At 35.5% G+C, this 15,487-nt stretch overlaps 1 long non-coding RNA gene across 1 annotated transcript in view; it reads right to left on the reverse strand.

Moving 5' to 3' along the window:
• Positions 1-1,742: 1,742 nt before the first annotated feature.
• LOC145668273 (uncharacterized) overlaps positions 1,743-15,487 on the reverse strand; it is a 468,786-nt gene continuing 455,041 nt past the window's right edge. The window contains exon 3 of the long non-coding RNA XR_014128001.1: positions 1,743-1,816. This is a non-coding gene — a long non-coding RNA (uncharacterized LOC145668273). The remainder of the gene's footprint in view (positions 1,817-15,487) is intronic.

The following is a 15,487-nucleotide window of genomic DNA, read 5'->3' on the forward strand; positions in this document are numbered from 1 at the left end:
CAGGTAACAATAACAGAGTTGACAAAATGAAAGAAAAATGCGGCCAAAAAACATTTAGTACAGAGTATATAAAGGAAAAATGTTTGACCATTACTGAGAATGTATCAGCACTGAAATGCATGGCAAGGCAAGTGTTGTTACTTTTAAAATGACTGCAGAAGTTACTCTGAATGAACACAATGAAATGTCACCGAAAGAATCTAACGCGGAAGATATAAAAACAAAATTTATAGAATCAGCTGCGAATATAATTAAAAGCGAAATAAAATAAAATATGCAAACTTTGAAAGAAAACAATCCTTCTGCAACAGAAGTTTCATATTTGTAGAGTGTAATAAATAGGTACTGCTGGACACATTGTTGCTATTTCTTAGAACAATTTTTACAAGAAAATGAACTCATTGTAGCAGCTATTGGACAAGTTATTATCCAAGCAAGTCGACCACGAGTTAAAATATTGTCTCTTCATGTTAGTTTAGGTGTACAATTGCATAACCATTTTGGATCTCACTTTCTGATCGATACACTAAATCAACTTGCATTTTGTGTTGCATAGACTGAGGTTAAGAAGTTTGAAATGTATGCCGCTCTAACCAATGGAAGAGAGAAATACTTGCCCCTCCAGCTAGATCAATCAGTCACGTTTGCTGAAGATAACGATATTCGGACTCCACATGGAAAAAACAAGTTTCATTGCACGAGGATGATAAAAATGTATACTCCAGGTATTCAACATCAAAACAAGATTGTACCCAGAGTAAACGTAACATTGAAAGACGTAAAAGAGATTAAGAATATAACAATAAAATATTATCGCAAAGAGAAGGTTAGTATGACAAGTGTTAGGTATGCAATTTTGCATAATGATTGGAACACTTTTCTCCAGAAAAGCAAAGCTGTAGTTGATGGTGTTCACTGCTTTATCGCCTACCATAGACCCGTGGAGAATCTTACGAACAGATTTGTGATAAATATCTTCAATACATGAAGAAAAACTTTTATGTCCCTATGGTTGTTTTTGATGGGTATGAGAATGGTCTATCAATTAAAGACGAAGCGCATTGTAGACGATCTGCAGGAAGGGCAAATATCACGACAGTGTTTTCATAAAGCATGCCCTTCCTTTCCAGGACAGAGGACTTCTTGTAAAATAAAGCGAATAACCAGCGTTTCATTAACATGCTTAGTAAATATTTGGTTAGTTCTGGTTTTGAAGTTAAACATCTAGATGGTGACGCAAATTTGATGATTGTAATGATTGTTAAAACAGCTGTTCATTATTCGAAGGAAACAAGTACTGTTGTGATAGGGGAAGGCACAGATATTTTGGTACTTCTCCGCTATTACTATGCGATGGAAAACAAACCAGTGTACTTCACATCTAGTGGTACGATTACCAATCAAACGAAAGTATGGAACCTATGAAAAGTATAAAGCATTTAGGGGAAGAGACATCATCTTCCTTTTGCGCATGCGATTAGTAGATGTGACAGTATCTCTCGACTTTTTTGGTATTGGAAAAGAAAAAGGCTCATTCAAACTACGAAATAATCGTTTGTTTTGGAGCAGGCGAAAGTGTTCAGGAGGCAGTCATCAGAAGGTAAAGAAATAATCAAAACTACAGAGAAAGTCCTTCTCTACTTATATAATGAGAAAAAAAATGAAAACTTAAATTTACTTCGATACAGACGTTTCCATAAGCAAATTGATTGAAATTTGACGACATTTGGTACCTCTCTATAAAGACAGAGACGTCTTAAGAGCATTATTTGCCGTGGGCAAGCCAGCATACTGAGGCCCATACGTTAAGGTGATCCTGTATGAAAAAGAAGACAATAATATACGTTAGAATTCTACTTAAGCGATCTAAAACCATAAAGAATAAGAAATAAATTTGATTGCACTGCAGAAACAACTTGCTATTTATGTCTTATTGAAAATGCGTAAAGCTGGACTATATAACGATTCAACTTTAAATCATCACATCTACCAGTAAACCTGATCTACAAAACTAGCCTGAAAAGGCATTACCTTATTTCTTTTATGACCAATAGAAAGCACGGATTTATTTGACACTGGTTGTTAAAAAAAAGTTCAGTGTGTATAGCTTTCAACAATCATGCACAAACCTCTACTCTTCAGTATTCTACACCCAACAGCTAGCAACGCCTACACATTGCAATATCTTAAAACGAAATATATTATAAAAACACTTCGCTTTAGCCCTGATTCGTTTATGTACCTTTAAATCACTACATTATTATAATAAATATATCAACTAACCATGACAACATGTCCTGTCAATAACAGCGTTCTTTCTTTTAATTACATCTAAGCTATATGCTTAATTATTGCGCCTCTGATCAGTGTTGGTAAAATGGGTACAGATTAATTATAATAGGAATGTATCGCTGTATGAATGTCGCCCAGAACGGGAATTCCGTAACAGTATTATAGTGAAGGAAAGAACCCTGTATATTTTCAAAACATTCACCTTTTGAATAGCCCTCGTACTAATTATTACTAAATCAACTCTCCTATTAATTATTATTATTACATCAATATAAGTAGTTTTCTCTTCTCTTCTTTCTCCATATATATATCAATTCATTTATAACAACATTTTTCTTTTATTACTAATCACATATCATAAAGCGTCGATTCATTAAAAAATATTATTTGTGGGTCTATTCAAAATTATAAGTAACTGATGACTTACACAGAGTTACTAGTTAATTGTTCCTCATTTACATCGAGCGATAACATTCATATACAAACAACATTATTTACAATTAAGATTGCCATCATATCACACGTCAACAACAAGATCAGAAGGTAATAATTACATTTAAAAGCTTCAATTTAAGTTCACTGTCATGGATTTCAAGTTAACACAATCAAATCTCTTTTGAACATGTAAAGTAAAATAAAGATAAACATAACATTCAAAGTTAATACAAAGATAAGATAAATTAATTACATCATAACATGTTGCTCAAATATAAAGTCCAAATGAAGTATTCATAACACAACTCATAACATCTGAGAGAATAAATTAAGAATTGTTATCTAAGTTTAATTTAGTTAACAGCGGGTTTTAGTTTAAATTATGATTAATAAACGAGTCAATTAAAGTACATTGAACACCACAATCTTGGTTATTTTCTCTTGATCCATTTCCTGTTTCATTTATTACTTCGGTCCTATTCCGACAGTTCCTGCCATCTCGAGATCTCCAATTGCATCTGTTTTGAGTTACACCGGTATGCATGACATTGTTACTGTAATTGCGTCTTCCACGAAAGTTTCTCCCGTTCGTCCAACTGTTCCTCGGATTATTATAATTCGTTCCATTTCTACCGCTAGAATTGAATCTTCCATTGGCTCCAGTTCCAGTACGTATAACAGATCTCTCACTAATTCCAATGCCAGTATTGTCACGTGATCTCTCATCGCTGCGAAGATTTTCGGTATTTTCATTAGTTATATTCAAGTTTCTGACGGCAATCGGATTCGATGGATTACGATTACTCCCATTAGGATTCGGGAATTGATTCTCAAAGTTTTGAACTAAAATTATGAGATGATTGAAGTTTACGCATTGAGCTGACAACAGAATTTGTTGTAATTTATACGGCAATAAAATGCGTACGGAAGCGATTATTCTGGATTCGGGCTGAAACGGATTGACGAGTTTAAGTTCATTATATGCATTGATTGTAAAATCCGTAAGAGATTTATCGACCCGAGGTGAATAGTGTCGAGTTCGCACCATCGCATCACGGTTAGCTAACAAGAAATCATTTTCGTAATTAGCCAACAAGGCCCGTTTAAATTCTTCGTAGGATTTTATATGGTCGCGAATAGCCTTAAACCACAAGGAACAAGGAGGAAGTAACAGATGTGGTAACAACTTCATAAATTTAGATTGATCTACACCCATAATTTCACACTCTGCTTCAAATTTTTCTAAAAACGAGCTTGCGGTTTCGTCACACTTACCGCTGAATTTAGTCATGGCCTTAATTTCACTGACCTTAACATTTATTTTGCTATAGTTATGTTTTTGTTGGCGTTGATAATGGTCTGGAACCCTTTCGCACTTACTTATCTCCTTTCTCCTTTTGCGATCTGGACTTTGGAATCGCCTTCTGTGGTTTTCCACAACTAAACCATCATCAGTAGAACTCTTAGAAGAAGATATCCCGTCAGTTTCTATTAATGGAGTTCTCGGGCAGTGATGCAATGTTTCCTGTTGAAGATGCAATGTTTCCTGTTGATGATGCAATGTTTCCTGTTGATTGGGAGTACCCAAAGCCTCCTTATACATAGGATTATTGTAGTCACATTCCCTCTCTTGTAACGATCTGATTTCCTCTTGTATGTTGGATATCAGTATGCTATGTGAATTGACCTGGGCAGTAATATTCGCTATCTGACTTTTTTGTTGGGCTGTCGTCGATTCCATGTTTTCAACGACTTTCTTTATCGACTCGGTTTCTAGAGTTAGTTGATCCTGTCTATCTTGCCATTTGTTACTAAATTGTTGAAACCTGGTATCAACTTCTCGTGTCATATCATTTGTAATTTTGATGGTAACTTCATCAGCTAATACTTGCAAATTTTCTTTCAAATTGTGTTGCAAGCGGTCAAAATTCTCTTGCACACCTTGTACTTTATCTGCAAGAGATTTATGCTGCACTAGTACCGTCATTTCCCATAACTATGGTCCAGATTTTGCATATATTTGGCCATATCTTTTCTAATATTTGCCGCAGAAGTGCATAATTTTGGCTTTGGGTAGTCTATACCTTCCGCTAATAAAATAATTTACTGTCGTTAAACTAAGCACTCTACGTTCACATTTATGAAAGAAAATATGGTGGTACATAGTTGTGTTCTGAGTTGCCCAACAATGGTCCATGAATAGATTGTGGTGTGGAAGGCAATGTTGGGAGTCAATTTACATGAAAATGAAAATCTACAGAATAGAAAATTTATTAAAAAGAAATTAAAGGTATTAAAGTACAAAGTTTTTAATAAAACGGCACTGTAAATTATCAAATAGTACCATTTATAATATCAATGATATTTTAACATTAACACTACGGTACTACACTAAAGAAAGCACCAGTACCATTACAGGTTAAAACTAATTCAATTCAAAGTACTGTGCCATACCTCTGTCAAGTTTTTTCACTTTGAAAAGTCCTTGGGAAGAGGAAATTTGCTGAGGTGGAATAATGTTAATGATTATATCACTTAGTGGATAACATAACCTATCTTCTTGTTGTGGCCATATCCAGTATGAGCCAGCTTTTTCCATACAAGAAACAACAGCCCCTGTCTCCCTTGTTTCCTTTACAATGCCTGGCCATAGCCTACTGTCATAAGACACAATAACATACACACCCTCTTGCAAGTCAACGCCATTGCAACTGGAGTTTTCATGGCTAAAGATGTTGGTAGAGAAATCGTCTTCGTCTTCATGTAACATAGAGACATTTGTATCTGTATCTGAATCTGAAAGAGTTAAACGTGAGAGTTCCGGCTCGTCATCTTCACTGTCTGAAGATTCAAATTCTTTTGAAACTCGTCTGCGCTTCACTTTCATCTTACTTTTAGAAAACTTCCGTTTTGGTGCTTGAGATCCACTTGTGGAAGGCTGTTCTGCTGCAACATTTCCCAAACCTTGAAACTCATCTATTGAAATGCTTCTACCAGGTTCAACATGTAGTTGTCTCTTCCGGGTAGTACCGGTACATTTTTTGAACGCTAACGCATTGGTATCATCATTATTAGCACTGGTACTGGTGTCGTTTCCATAACGCATTTTCTCTAAATGTTGTAAGAAAACGGTTGATACAAGAGAGGAAGTTTTGTTCCTTTCAGGATCAGATGATGGCAATCTAACACTTCGTTCCTGTTCAGTGGATATATTCCAGTTTTGCGATACCCAGACTGTAGGTTAACTGCTCCTCGATCATGAAGCATTTCCATCAGCTTACGCGAGAGGCTCGGAAAATAGCTTTCGGAAGGGTTCCTTGTTTCCGTCCTTCACCAGTAAAATAAGCAAACAATTGCTTCTTGCCATTTAATAATTTAGTAATTTTCAATAAAACTGATAGACCGGAACCCAGGGCCCCAGCCTGGATCCGCCACTGCCTATAGTCAATGAAATAGATCTAGGGTTGAACTAAGAAATAAAGGTGCAAACCAAATGGGATACATCTATGGTCCACATTGTAATAACACGCTACCACATTTCACAGACTAGAATTCCCAACTATGGTCCACAAAAATTGTGGTACATTGTTGGGATTCAAGTTGAAGACTTTTGTTTACTAGCCTACTACACAGAAACAATATAATTTCCTTCAGTAGTTTATATCTAGTTTTATTGTAGACATAAGACTGTTCTTAGAATAACAACTTTCATGCGTATCATACTTATCAATTTTATCCACCGAAGCTTACTTTCCACACTTTTGTGCACGAGGCAGTTATTGTTATTTTCATCACATTACGTTTCCCGTGCAAATAAAACCCGCGCGTTCAAACCAACTATGTTGCCCTATTGCACCATCTATTGGATGTTCTTTCCGATGCCTAGCTTAACTCCCGGCAGGAAACCATACTAGCTATTGCTAATGACGTCATGAGAGTTGTCTTGGACCATAGTTGGATGCCTGGACTATATTTATGGGAAATGACGGTATCTGTTCTAGCTTTTTATCTAGCTTTTCATCTAGCTTTTCATCGTACAATTTTTGTTGTTGATCAAATTTCTGTTCTAGCTTTTCATCTAGTAGTTGACTAAACATATCAATAAGATTAGAATAGGAATGTTCAGACACAGTTACGGCATTTCCAGATATGGTTTCATTTGAAATACTGGGTACTTCTTCAATCTCGGAATCCTGCATATTGCTAATTCTTTGGATTCTCTTCCCACTTCTCAAAGTAGTGAAACTCATAAAATACGTATACACATAAACTCAGTTCTTACTATTCTTCGGAACTAAATAGTATAGTATAGTCCCGTGTCTTCGGCACCAGATAAAACGAAATATATTATAAAAACACTTCGCTTTAGCCCTGATTCGTTTATGTACCTTTAAATCACTACATTATTATAATAAATATATCAACTAACCATGACAACATGTCCTGTCAATAACAGCGTTCTTTCTTTTAATTACATCTAAGCTATATGCTTAATTATTGCGCCTCTGATCAGTGTTGGTAAAATGGGTACAGATTAATTATAATAGGAATGTATCGCTGTAATCTGTATGCTGCTGTCACTTCAAAATATAAATTTGTTTTACAATAATTTTTGTGAAATCATCATTATTCAATCATCCCGAAGATTTCATACTTTGACGTTGGTTAATTGGATAACAAACAAAGATCTTATTAAAATAACAATAAATAATAATAAAACCAAAAAGAATTCTAAGAGATTTGCTGAAGGAGTGCCTTGTATTTTAAAGCAAACCTTTCAAAACTCATATGAAATGAAATTAGGTTACATCATCCTTTTCATATTTATTAGAGAGTATTTCACTCATGCGTTACATCTTGGCCATCTGGCCTCTTTTGAAGCAAGATACTTTTATTTCTTTTATTACGATCTTGTTCTTCAGGTTAGTGGATGGAATTTGAACAACTGGCAACAGGCCTATACACACACATACAGGGTCTTCAGAAGTGTTCTCAAAGAAGCAAGTCCCGTGGCCAGCCGATACACTAGACTGATCTTTTAAAAAGTCCACGTGTGTTGGTCCTCCTACTATTTGTTAAGATACGGAGGGAAATACTTTCGCTTACAGGACGGAACGGGAAACAAGATCTGAGTCATTAAATGAACAACCACTTAAGAGATTTTAGAAGCACATTATGCTACAATGTAATCGTAATTCAAAGTAACATTTTTCACGTGCTAAATTAGGTCATTTTTTTTTATTTATGAAGTTATATTTTCCAAATTCTATTTTTGGAGCAAAATACATTTCAGTTTGTGAATATTGATAATATGCGAACTTCAAAACATTCAGGAGTTACGGGTTGCATACACGCATAGGCGAAATAATAAAGTTCAAGTCATTTTAATAATAGTTGCTAGCTGCACTGCTCCCTACCTAACGCTGATATACGTCATTAACGACTAGCCAGTTCGCTGATAAGCAGAAGCCTTGGTGAACAATTAGTTGGTTTAATCTATTATATAAAAGAGAACGCACAAATCCTTTGTTAGCTCATCACGCTAATACGGCTGAACCAATTTCTTTCATTTTTGGGGGGCTATTAGGATTTGGACCCTAGATGGTTTTTATCATATCACTTTAATTTTTAATTACCAGTGTCTTGAGATAATTGACCATTCAAGTGTCCATAACGTACAAATCCTTTGTTAGTTCATCATAGGTATAAAAATAAACGTATTTATATGCAACCCGCATGACCGTGTCACTCGGCGGGTTAACATAAATGACAGGCGCTATAATGTTAACATTTACTGCAATTTGAAAGCGAAAAAGTAAAAATTATCTAAGTAACAAAGTTTATTGCGTTCCGGGGTGACCGCAGCGAAGCGGGGCGGGTTAACATAAATGACAGGCGATATAATGTTAACATTTACTGCAATCTTCTATGGTTTTTATCATATCACTTGAAAGCGAAAAAGTAAAAATTATCTAAGTAACAAAGTTTATTGCGTTCCGGGGTGACCGCAGCGAAGCGGGGTGAACGCTGCTAGTCTATTATATAAAAGAGAACGCACAAATCCTTTGTTAGCTCATCACGCTAATACGGCTGAACCAATTTCTTTCATTTTTGGGGGGTTATTAGGATTTGGACCCTAGATGGTTTTTATCATATCACTTTAATTTTTAATTACCAGTGTCTTGAGATAATTGACCATTCAGGTGTCCACAAATCCTTTGTTATTAGTTCATCATAGGTAAAAATAAACGTATTTATATGCAACCCGCATGACCGTGTCACTCGGCGGGTTAACATAAATGACAGGCGATATACAGCGGAAAATAGCTTGAATCTTCTGTTTAAAATTTTTAAATTGATTTGCTTATTTTTACAGACACTTTTACAATATGCCAGCACCGGGATGACCGCAGCGAAGCGGGGCGGGTTAACATAAATGACAGGCGATATAATGTTAACATTACAGCGATATATCCCTATTATAATTAATCTGTACCTATATTATCAACATTGATCAGAGGCGCAATAATTAAGCATATAGCTTAGATATAATTAAAAGAAAGAACGCTGTTATTGACAGGACATGTTGTCATGAGTAAGATTATTAGTTGTTATGGAAAACATTATTATTGAGAGGATACGTACACAAAACGGTATGGTTGTTATTGATCCATAATATATGTATAAAGGAAAGAATAAATCGACGTTAGTTGGTATGTATAATGATATAATTCATTGAGATAGATTAACGAATTAGGGCTAGAACTTGAATTAAAAGGAATATTTATCGTTTTATCTGGTGCCGTAGACCCGGGACTATACCGAAAACCTTTAGTTCCGAAGGATAGTAAGAACGGAGTTTATGTGCATATTTTACCTTTTATGAGTTTCACTACTTTGAGAAGTGGAAAGAAAATCCAAAGAACTGGAATTATGCAGGATTCGGAGATTGAAGAAGTGCCCAGTACTTTAGTTGAAACCATGTCTGGAAATGCCGTAACTGTGTCCGAACGTTCCCATTCTAATCTTATTGATATGATTAGTCAACTACTAGATGCTAAATACGAACAACAAAATAAAAAGCTAGAACAGATACAGAAATCGAATGATGAGAAGCTGGAGCATATGAAAAAATCGAATGATGAGATGCTGGAGCATATGAAGAAATCAAATGATGAGAAGTTCGAGCAAATATTGACCCAACACAAGTCTCTTGCAGATAGAGTTCAGGGTATCCATGAAAATTTCGATCGGTTACAGCATAATTTGAAAGAGGACTTGCAAGTGTTGATTGAAAAAGTGAATGGTACTGGTGTGAATATGAAAGTAGAACCAGAAGAAGGTCAGAAGAAGGTCGATGGACGAAATGAAAATATTGAAGAACAGGATGTAAACGAAACAACTGAACCTGTGGTGAATTGGGATGCGGAAGATGCTACAATTAAAGAAGAACCATCATCTCCGGCCAAGGAGACCACCACCACTACTACTACAGACGTATTCAAAATTGAAGTGAATACAGGCGTATTCAAAATTGAAGTGGAAGGTCTGCCGAGATTATACAGGTTAGGTGAATTGAAGAAATTGTTGACAGGCGATTTGAAGTTGGGAAGCCATACTATTAGGTCACCGAAAAGAGCGAGTCCTTGGATTTATTTGATCTTCAAAACTGAAGAAGACCAACAGAAGGCAGTAAAAACCTTGAATGGATACAGTTGGAAGAAGCGAGTTATTTCAGCCGAAGTTGCCGAAACTGATCGACGTAACCGACAATTGGAAAAGTCCGATGATAAGGATTCTAAAAGGGCGAATTTTGAGTTACCTGTAGAAAATAGAATAAAACAGGCTACAATACCTTTGTGGGATGTTACTTATGGAGAACAATTGAAGAAGAAGACTGAAGAAATAAAATCTTCACCCACGCGACTGACGGATTTGCTGCTGAGAAGGAATCTGGATTTAGCAGGTTGGGTAGAAGAAAGAAAGGAGAAGAATGAAGGACTTGCAGACTTTCTGAGGCATTTGCCTATAGGAAAGATTACGGATGATTTGAAAGATTATTTCCAAAACAGAGAAGGTAACAGCTTGAATGTAACATCGCTCTATTTCCAGATCTTCACTGAAAAGGAAGAAGATGAGAAATCTCCACCACTGCAGCTGTTATTCGGAAAAGAATATGTGAAAGAAACTATTTGTGACATGAGTTTCCGAGTATCTCCAGATTCTTATTTTCAAATGAATACTTCGGGAGCCGATCAGCTTTATACTTCGATCGCGGAAATGGTTGAAGTTGAAGAAACTTCCTTGATAGATGCGTGTTGTGCCATTGGAGGAATTGGATTTATTTTTGCTAAGAGTTGTGCTCAAATTCTTAGCATAGATGTAGTTGAAGATGGCTGTATTCCCGTTTGTGACTTATCGTTTAGCTTGATTGAATCTTTTGGCCATGTAACTTAGATTTGAGTTACGGATGGATAACAATTCCTAATTTATTCTCTCAGATGTTATGAGTTGTGTTATGAATACTTCATTTGGACTTTATATTTCTGCAACATGTTATGATGTGATTAATTTATTTTATCTTTGTACTAACTTTGAGTGTTATGTTTATCTTTATTTTACCTTACGTGTTCAAAGGAGATCTGACTGTGTTAAATTGAAATCCATGACATCGATCTTAAATTGAAGCTTCTATATGTAATTGTTGCCTTCTGATCTTGTTGTTTTGATATGATGACGATCTTAATTATAAATAATGTTATTTGTATATGAATGTTATCGCTCGATGTAAAAAGGAACAATTAACTAGTAACTCTGCGTAGGTCATCAGTTAGTTATAATTTTGGATAGACCCATAAAGGATTTTTTTGGAATCGACGTTTTTCTGAAATGTGATTAGTAATAAAATAAAATGTTGTTATGAATTAATTAATATATATATGGAGAAAGAAGAGAAGAGAAGACTACTTATATTAATGTAATAATAATTTAATGCGGGGGCTATTCAAAAAGTGAATGTTTTGAAAATATACAGGGTTCTTTCCTTCTCTGTAATACTGTTACGGAATTCCCGTTCTGGGCGACATCTACAGCGATATATCCCTATTATAATTAATCTGTACCTATATTATCAACATTGATCAGAGGCGCAATAATTAAGCATATAGCTTAGATATAATTAAAAGAAAGAACGCTGTTATTGACAGGACATGTTGTCATGAGTAAGATTATTAGTTGTTATGGAAAACATTATTATTGAGAGGATACGTACACAAAACGGTATGGTTGTTATTGATCCATAATATATGTATAAAGGAAAGAATAAATCGACGTTAGTTGGTATGTATAATGATATAATTCATTGAGATAGATTAACGAATTAGGGCTAGAACTTGAATTAAAAGGAATATTTATCGTTTAACATTTACTGCAATCTTCTATGGTTTTCATCATATCACTTGAAAGCGAAAAAGTAAAAATTATCTAAGTAACAAAGTTTATTGCGTTCCGGGGTGACCGCAGCGAAGCGGGGTGAACGCTGCTAGTAGGTAATGAAAATCATTAACTTAAAATTTTGCCCCACATTTTGTTAGCAGTCACAAAATATTTGAAACTAGTTGAAATACCCGACATTATCCGGGAACTAAGAAATGACGCGAAAATGATTATAAATAATCCACGGCAGGCATGCGCACCCAGATTTTTTTTGGGAGGTATCCAAGCGTTTGGGGAGAGATTCTGTACTGTAAGTCACTACGTTTATGTTGTATTGAAGGTGTATTATTCTGCACCTGAAAAGACGATAAATAATTGTAAAATACTCCCATTATATTATCAGAAAAATATTATAGAACTAGATTGTTTTTATAAGAGGAAGAGTACAGATGAAGTGTAAGATCAAATTTTCATGCTACATCAATCATTTCCCTGTTAAACAAGTGCAGTTTTATTCAGGGGTAAAAGTGAGGGGGAACGCGAGGGAACGTGGAAGGGGACTCGCTTGGCCGCCATATTCCCTGGATCTGAATCCATGTGACACATTTTTGTGGGGCTATGTTAAGGACAAGGTGTACAGCAATAACCCTAAAACCATCGCCGAGCTCAAAACTGCCATTCAGGAGGTCATCGACAGCACCGATGTTCCGACACTTCAGTGGGTCATGCAGAATTTTGCTGTTGGGTCTGCGCCACATCATCGCCAGAGATGGTAGACATATCAAACATGTCATAACCTAAATCTGAATGTCTGTAGTGCCGTTTACATGTGCGATACACTTTATGTACTACGTACTTTCACATTTATTTCCGTTTTATTTTACATAGTTCATAAAGGTCACCCTGTATATTACAATCTTTGTTTGTCTTTTTGGTTTTAAGTTCGATATTTATAAAAGTGGAATTACACAACTCTCAACATTAACAAATATCGAGAACGACAATTTTATCGAAATATATTGTAACAATTTAAATATGGTTTAAATCCTTTTTGAAGTGTGCCTAACCTGACGATTGAAGACGATGTTCTTTGAAAGTACTTCCTAGTGATGAGGTTTGTTTCTTGCGGTGACTATTAGCCTTTTACTTACATTATTTCTATATTGTAACAATTTTAATTCATATTATGTCATTCATTAATAATCCTACTGTAATGTGACAGAAATTAATTGATGAAAGGGAAAAGAGATTCAATTAACTATTATTTCAATACTCTGTAAATTATTCATATTTTAAATGGAAATAAAATTCAATTCCCAGACTGGTGCGGTCGATCATTCACGTATTTTTAGATCAATTATGGAAATCAAGTGTCATTTAGACACTTCTGACGTATACTTATTAGCACTTTTGATATTTCTAATCAAAGGTTTGGAAGGGTCTGTGCCCCACCCAACCGGTTTTTCCAGGAAAATTCGAAGCACACGTTCCCTCATTTTACGTCTACAATATCTGTGCACGATTTCATTCACTTCGGTATACTTCTTGTGTTTCGGGAGTCATCTTTCAAAATTTTAGGTGGGGGCTTTTGCCACTAAAACCATTTTTCCGCAAAAAAAAAAAAAAAAAAAAAAAAAATCGTTTATATTTTGCATATTGTCTCTACACTAAGTTTCGTTGCAATTCTTCATGTTCTTTAGAACTTCTGACATGCTGTTATTAGCACTTTTGATATTTCTAACCAAACTTTGGAAGGGTCTGTGCCCCACCCAACCGGTTTTTCCAGGAAAATACGAAACATGTATTCCTTCATTTTACGTCTACAATATCTTTGCACAATTCCATTCTCTTCGGTCCACTACTTCTTGCCTTTCGTGCGTCAACTTTTAAAATTTTGTGTGGGGACTTTACCCCCTAAAACAGTTTTTCCGCAGAAAATAATAAAAAAAACACTAGTCGTTTATTTCATGTGTAGTATCTACCTGCCAAATTTGATCAAAATCAGGGTGTTACATTTAAAAAGTGTTACATGTAAGTCAGTTGTCTGCACTAATCTGAACTAAGTGGTTAAGGTTGTTATAATTATATATAGATATTAGCCCCATACTAGATGTGTTTATTTTCTGAGCTACATATTAATGAATGAATGTATGTCAGCGTTCGGATTTCGAATCCAAAAATATTTGAAATACGATATGGTGGAGGCGATGGATATCAATCCGAAGGCCTCACTAAATCATTCAATCGGTAGTAGCAACGGCCGGTGTGTACGTAATCAACATAATTAACGCAGGATTATGACTTTCGCTTACAGAAAATTTCTCGTTTATGGGACGTAATCGTAATCCCCAATCCCTAGCACGAAAGAGGTTCAGCGGTTATTTAGACCTTCTGGTCAGGGTAGAGACGTTGATTCCTTCGGTGTGGCGCGCGTGCGGCCCAGAACATCTATGAGCATAATAGACCTGTTATTGCCCAATCTCGTGTTGCTTGATTCCGCCTGTCCCTAACGTTGGAAGGAAAGATTCCAACGCCTAGTTAGCAGACTCGAGTCTCGGTCGTTATCGAAATTAGCCAGACAAATCGCCCATCAAATAAGAACAACCATGCACCACCATCCACTAAGTCAAGAAAAAGCTCTCAATCTGTCAATCCTTCCAGAGTCCGGGCCTGGTGAGATTTCCCGTATTCCCAGAATATAGCATTTCCATTTCTGAAGAAAATATCCAGGAAGGGCGTGGTTTGTTCATGAATTGAATTTTAAACCACCCTGTACAATAGGCTTTTCCTGAGAATAGAAAAGAGTATGGTGAGATAGAGTATATTTAAAGAAAAATATCACTATATGAATAATTAGTAAAACCTAGAGCCGCAATAAAAACGTACGAATGTGGTTTGCTTGGTTGTGTTGGTCAAATTGCTAACGTTGACCAACGATTGTGTGGTGTAGTACGAGAAGCCACTCCTTCTTAGCGCAACATCACAGAACGATGCAGTAATCTTGTGGTTTATGCAGTAGTTCATTTATTATGTATTCGTAGAAATACAGTAAGTAGATTTAGTTTACAGTTTTCTTCCTGTCTTGCATTGAGAAACGAAGATAAAATTAAAAACTTTACACTCTTAATATGTGGATTCAAGAAACGAGGACGAAAGTCTCCGACTAAGTTCAGCTCAAGCAGGAAATGGTATATAGTCAAGGTAATGTTGAAAATGAAAACACATTTTGAAATAAAATACATTTTTTTTAAATAATTGAAATTGATTTTGATGTTTTATCTGGGGTTTATTTGATTTTAAATCAATTTCGCTTACGATTCTCAAA

The sequence above is a fragment of the Thermobia domestica genome, chromosome 13 (assembly GCF_964235325.1).
Source record: "Thermobia domestica chromosome 13, izTheDome1.hap1.1, whole genome shotgun sequence".
Taxonomy (NCBI): Eukaryota; Metazoa; Arthropoda; class Insecta; order Zygentoma; family Lepismatidae; genus Thermobia; species Thermobia domestica.